A 7,238-nucleotide genomic window follows, 5' to 3' on the forward strand; every position below is an offset into this window, starting at 1 on the left:
ATGTCAGTCCAAACTTCTGCAACAAAGCCTGAAACTCATCATCCCTTTGTGTCTTGAAATGTTGATGTCTACATAGATCCACTCCAGGGACAAGAAATTCTTATTCGGTTTGAGCTACAATTTGAACGCTATTTAATTGACAATCACTATTTAACTTAATTGTTAGATACACAAAATTGGAGGTGTGAATATAGCAGACTCTATTTGGGGTTTAGAACAGAGTCTTGGGTTTTAATTTCTCTTTGGCATGACATATCTATCTGCAAAAGAGGGCTGCTATTTTCTAAGAGCTCATCTACTAATACTGATTATTTGACATTATTCTGACATAACTGTAATCATTTCTAAAGCAAGACTCACTCATTAGTCACAAAAAAGCCATAATACACTGCTAAGCCACATTTCACAAATACAAGAAAACCAAAGCTCACACATATGAATCTAATATATCAACAAAACCTTCTTGTACAATGTGTATCATATAGATTGTGTTTTCTCGGAGCTGTCAGTAAGCATTTAATGGTGGCTGTGTGCTTCAGAAAGAGAATATTAGTGCTTAACTCACACTCTGAGGCTTCCTCCCAAGTGCCTCCCTAGAATGGAACGCCGACTACAGATGAATTAGATAACCGGGCTTTTTTCTTTTCATCTAAATGTTGGGAAGAAATGGAACCAGATTCTGAAGTGTTCTGTTTGGTTTTTCTCCAAATACAAATTGGGGTTCATACAAATGGAGAAGCCATTGTTGACATTCATTGACAGATCTGAAGCAATGCATTCTTTATGAAATAGCACTGCATTGCTAAGAAAGCCATCCCGGCAGCCAGGCTTGTGCTGTTTAATTTGTTTCCACGGTGTGATAGTATAATTTTGACATGCTGAAAAATCTCTGCACAGAGACTCATCCCGCAATTGTTACTGAGCACATTTTCAATATAACATGCGTTATTGAGGTGTTTGGGATGTCTTCTGAGAAGCAATATCCTAAATGAAGCTGGGTGTAGAATCCCCCTGATGTATAATGGAGTTTTGTATCCAGCTTCAGTTTATCTCAAATCTATTTAAACAGATACTCATTGCACACTTTTTATTGGAAGGACAACAGCTACTCTGTTACAATAAAACCAGGGAATCCTCAACATCGTTTCTTTTTATCTTTGGATGGCAAGTGTAAGGGGCAAGTGAAAGATTTTCTTCTAATAACAGGCCAGCCATAAGGTTTTTATCCCCAATTTGGCATATGAAGATTATAATAGAACTGTTATTATATTAAATTAACCAATCTTACGAAATAGGTTTCTGTGCTTTCTATACTATGTTTAATTTCAGGTTTTGCAGCACCATTATATTCAGAGCAATTATGTGGGTGACTGCTCTATGAGTCACCAGCTGAAATAGAAAGGTTGGGCTGTGGTGTCCTATTTGACTGGGAAGCTGGAAGGACGGGCTGTATTGAGCACAGGCATTTTTCATAATTATGTTGCCTGCAGGGTTGCCACCTGTCCTAATTTGATCTGATTAAGGTGAAATGCTTCTCTCAGAATGGAGTGATGCCAAGTTTCATCTCAGCAAGGAAGAAGAGATGAATACATATACAACCAAGAAGGGCAGGGATGTGTCTGTAATACCCTGGGAAAGTGCGGGACATTGGCCTCACTGTGATTCGAGGTGTCAGTTTGTAGACAAATTCTGAAGAGCGTTTTGGCAGGAATTATCGAAATGTTTTTTTGTTTGTTTGTTTGTTTTTGTTTTTTTGAGACGGAGTCTCACTTTGTCGCCCAGGCTGGAGTGCAGTGGCACCATCTCAGCTCACTGCAAGCTCTGCCTCCTGGGTTCACGCCATTCTCCTGCCTCAGCCTCCAAGTAGCTGGGACTACAGGCACGCACCACCACGCCCGGCTAATTTTTTGTATTTTTAGTAGAGACCAAGTTTCACCGTGTTAGCCAGGATGGTCTTGATCTCCTGACCTCGTGATCCGCCCGCCTCGGCCTCCCAAAGTGCTGGGATTACAGGCGTGAGCCACCGCGCCCGGCCGAAATGTTAAATGGAACAATACTTCAACCCAGTGGTAGTTGCACTTTGGGGAGTGTGTCCAATTTAATGCCTCTGAATGGTTTGAAGTATGCATGTCTAGGTGACTCACTGACACCAATATGATCATTAGAGTTTGCCTCAAGGATATTGCAAAGGTGTGTAGCCATTAAAAACAATGATGTATGTCTGTATCATTTGCCATGAAATGATGCCCATTCATATTATTAGGTGGAAAAAACAAGTTACAGAATTTCATGCATAGCATGATGCAACATCTTTAAAATTCTATGTGTATTGATGTAAGGGCATGCAATGAGTTACCCAGGAGATGATTCATAAAAAAATACTGGTGACTGTCTCTGTGTGGTAGAAATTGCTAATTTCTACCTTTCTCAACTATTTTAATATGTTATAATGGCAACGAAAACAAAGCTATTTTAATTTTGAAAAACACCTTAAAAAGGAGAATTGTAAATATTAAGTATTTCCTGAACTTCTCCTAAATAGGAAAAAAAAAATCCTGGAAATGATAATACGACACCAACACTTCTAAGAAGAGAACAGAAAAATACATATGCCTTGATGCTATACACTGGTAGTGCCATTATGTAACTGAATTTTCTTAATTTCTTATCCCAAGATGTGCTTTTTACCTAAACATTGTCTTTTTAGAATAGCATAACACCATTTGTCCTAACTGCTACCTAGTCGATATAAATATTTTTTTTTCATTTGTCCTGAAACTTTTAAAGAGAATCTAAAGGAACTATATATAACCTATGTCCTGAATGCTCAGAGTGACATCATATCACCAGAATGAAAGTCAAACAAAAACATTTTAGGCTTTTTGGTAATGCTCTATAGTTTACCATCAAAAAATTAACCATAAATCATGGATTTATTTTGGTTTATGGTTTTCAAGATCTTACAAAGTGTGTGTGTGTGTGTGTGTGTGTGTGTGTGTGTGTTGGAATAGGCCATCTCACTAGAAAGATGCTGGTTGGAATTTAGTCATTGGCACAAGGGTTCCCATAGTCTTTTTCCTATGTCAGGCCTATGCTGGGATCAGCTACATGGATGCAGCATGGAGCCTCCCAGCCTGGGTGAACATGGATCTGAGTCATAAGACAACAGGTCTGAACTCAATTCATGCGTTTATGACAGTTACATCTGGTTTCATTTATCCTTATTATAAAATTAATAATAGTCTGCAGATGCAGTCTTTTCTAGTTCAGATTATATCTGCTGCATCTAACATTGTAATGTATAGATCTTCAAAGAATAACTTTCAATTTTAGAGACTCTAAATTGTTTCAAGCTAATCTCAATGTTTTAACAAGAGTTGGTGTTCTCATATAGGAATGTTTCTGCTATTATAAGATGAATTATCCAAAGAATTGGGTTGTCATTGGAAATTCTACCTTTTAAAATATCTCCTTTAAAACTGTTATTTTCTGTGAGCCAGAGAGCCATTTAGAAAATGCCCTTTACACTTTGGTAAAAACCAGTAGATGAAAGCAATGATTCCAAATTCACCATTCAGTCATGTGTGGACCTCTGGGCACAGTGAGCTGGGGAGTAACAAGTTAAGTCAAAAACTCCTTCTCTGATCTGGAGGTGTTATAATATAAAATAGACAAGAGAGTGGATATGTTTAAACAAGTATGAGTGAAGGACGCCCTAAGCACCGTGAAGAGGGGACTGTTTCATTAATGTGTGTCCTCAGCTCTCTGCACAGTAAATATTGAGTTGGTGATAAAACCTGAAGCGGGAATGGAGCGCTGCGTCAGAACTCACTAGCTTAGCATGGCTTCCGCACCCTCTGCTCTAGCAGCTTAGCAGGACCACTTTCCCATCCCTCACCTGGAAGTCCTCAAACAGAGTCTCAGTCTTCTGAGTCAGCATCAATTGCTGATGTTCATTCTCAGGCCAATGACTCCATTTTTCCCTCATTTCTTCCATTCCATTTCCTGTCTCTTGCTCACTATTGATGACATAGGCCCAACACCCTTCACCTGGGCCATAAATAAGTCTTTACTTCCAATTGTCCAGTGACTCGGACCTCAGACTTGAGCATATCCTCTTCCGTGACCCTCTTCCGTTCCGCACATTATCTTTGTTTTCAGATTCCAGGCCTCTTCTCTCTCAACACTTCTCAAAAAAACTCCTTTTGCTTTTGTACTTACTGGACATGATAGTTAATTGACATTTTTAAAGTCACTAACCAAACACAAAAACAGCAAATACAATGGAGGCAAACACTTTGTGAGCTTAGACCAAAAGGACAGCACAGAGGTAGTGAAGTGACCTTTGACAGGTTCTTTCACTACAGTAGCTTTACTCATGCCTATGGAAGTTCTTAAAATAAAAATTGATACATACAGAACCCCTTTTTTTTTTTTTTGAGACAGAGTCTCACTCTGTTGCCCAGGCTGGTGCAGTGGCAAAATCTCTGCTCACTGCAACCTGTGCCTCCCAGGTTCAAGCGATTCCCCTGCCTCCGCCTCCCCAGTAGTTGGGATTATGAGGGCGTGCCACCACACCTGGCTAATTATTATTATTATTATTATTATTTTTTTTTTTAGTAGAGACAGGATTTCATGGCTGATCTCGACCTCCTGACATCAGGTGATCCACCTGCCTCGGCCTCCCAAAGTGCTGGGATTACAGGTGTGAGTCACAGCATGCAGCTGATAGAGGAACTTGTAAACACACAAATGCAGACAGGTGAAAGTTTTTCCTACGATAATCTTCAGCTTTGACACGCTGAAGATATCCGTGTCTATTGAGCTTCATTTTCTAGTTGATAAGTGCTTGCTTAAAACAAATTTTTGGGCCGGGCGTGGTGTCTCACACCTGTAATCCTAGCACTTTGGGAGGCCGAGGCAGGGGGATCACAAGGTCAAGAGATTTAGACCATCCAGGCCAGCATGGTGAAACCGCGTCTTTACTAAAAATACAAAAAATAGCCAGGCATGGTGGTGGGCGCCTGTATTCCCAGCTACTTGGGAGGCTGAGGCAAGAGAATCACTTGAACCCGGAAGGCGGAGGTTGCAGGGAGCTGAGATTGCACAACTACACTCCAGCCTGGCGACAGAGTGAGACTCCATCTAAAAAAACAAACAACAACAACAACAAAAGAAACTGTCCATAAATGAATTTCTTATCAAAATGTGCAGGACGAAGGGCTGGATTTAGCTGTCTGGAGTTGCTTATGCTGGGGCCATGGTGCAGTCACCTGAGCGGCACACCAAGGCTCAAGGTCTCTGTGTTTTAGAGGCAGCTGGTTGAACGCTTGTGATGCTGCTCTTCAAAACATGAAGAGAAAATTTGAGCTCATTGGTAGAACTCTCTGACAGATGAGAAGTACTCAGATTCATCATTTTGGCTAATTAAAATAAAGAATAATTACTAATTCTCATGTGATAAAATGCAAAGATCTGGGCAATCAAACCAGAGTGTAATTAACAATATACTCAAAGCTGTGTGGGTTTTCCCCCATCCTAGAAGCTATTAGTTGTCCTTTAAATTCGATTTTTGTTTTATTTCAAAATCTCTTTCAAGTGTATCTCACCCCAGCATATACACTCTAAATATATAAAAGCAGTGATGCTATATAAAAGCAGTGATGAATTTAAGTGGCAATACTTAGAGTGCTTACAAAATTATTGAGTTTTGTTTTTTATAAGAATTTGAAATATGCCTTTCAGTAATGAATGCAATTATGCCTATACTAAGATGAATAAGAGAAACGAAATGCACAGTACTCAAGTGACAAGGGAAATTACTGAAATGAATTTAAAATACAAAACAAAAACAAAAACAAAAAATACCATTAAGTACTTGTAAAAATATAAACTCTTTTCTGTTCCCCTGCCCCATTCCACTTTATCCCCAGCCCTTTACCTCATTTTTAAGGAATTGTGTCCATTTAATAAATTCCTCAGTTTAAGGAATTGCATCAATTCCTAAAGTCCAATGACTTATATTTATTTAATAATTGTTTTGGATATGATTTATTTTCCCAAACTTAATAGTGCCTGAATATGCCCCCAAGGAAGGCCAGTTTACAGAACGCATTCTATGACGAAGTATGGGGTACAAATATAAATTCCAAAAGTTTCCAGTTTATAAACAGGGGAGTGCTCCATAATTGTTCATGTCTATAAATTGTTTGGAACTCAGAATTCTTTTCTCCTAAAGAAACCTCATTAACCATGATAATTGGGTGCCCAGCTGAGCCTCTAGGCCCTATTTAACTAGGCCTTATCTGATCGGGATGTGCCTAATCTGAGTGCCCTTTTTGGTTGCATCCACTTGGGGGATAACAATCCCACAGATTCTCTTTCCCCCGACGTTAACTAGACATTGACATGTTCACTCGGGTAACCAACCAACCACCATAATCTATGGAAAAACACATTAAAGGGAGCACAAAATTCCATCTCCTTCACTTCCTCCCTTTCCCTTCTCTGGTGTCAACCAAGGACAAACTTTTGAGAGCAGCAAGAGAAAGAAAATAATGGATAAGCATCCCTTTTCACTCTCAGAGCCTCCCATTCCCAGTGGCCGCTCATGTATTGACCCGCCAAATTAAATTTATGATCTGAGGGATGCTGGATGTTGAAAACACCCGCCCTCTAAAATGTATCATCACAAGCACTCAAAATATAGGTCAATAACAAAGGAAGAACTTTATGACATTCAAAGATGGAGGCAAAGCACCAAGAATATACACACAATTCAGAATTTTTAAGTTGTTTTGACATCATAACAACATACAAATAGGAAAAATGAGAATTGTTTTTCATCTTTTGTTACTGCATGTTCTACCTTGTCCGCTATCTCAAATCTCCCAAATGACCACAGAAAATCTACTGCAGAGCAGCGCTGATTAGATCTAGTGCAGGAAGTGACGCCATCGTGTGGACAGTCATGGAAGTGTCACAGGAAAGAGAGGTCAGGGGAGGGTGTTCATAGAGCCTGCGGATCTGGGCTTAAGTGCTTATGGCAGATCTTTCAAGGTGGGAAACTGTTTGGAGTTGAGCAGATCAATGACAAAGTAGTTTGGGGTCCGTGGACACAGTAAGGCAAAGTCCTAAGGAAGCCTTCATAAGGAAACTGTTGTCTTATACAAGAGCTATTGCCTAGGTGAACCGTCTGATTTCCTGTTAAGAGAGAGGGCTACTCAGATGAGCAAACT

The 7,238-nt window shown here is 39.7% G+C and overlaps 1 protein-coding gene across 12 annotated transcripts in view; it reads left to right on the plus strand.

Moving 5' to 3' along the window:
- The window catches only part of PRKN (parkin RBR E3 ubiquitin protein ligase), a 1,377,649-nt gene that overhangs the window by 1,136,944 nt on the left and 233,467 nt on the right, over positions 1-7,238 (plus strand). The window lies entirely within an intron of this gene.

Source organism: Macaca nemestrina, chromosome 5 (assembly GCF_043159975.1).
Source record: "Macaca nemestrina isolate mMacNem1 chromosome 5, mMacNem.hap1, whole genome shotgun sequence".
Lineage (NCBI taxonomy): Eukaryota > Metazoa > Chordata > Mammalia > Primates > Cercopithecidae > Macaca > Macaca nemestrina.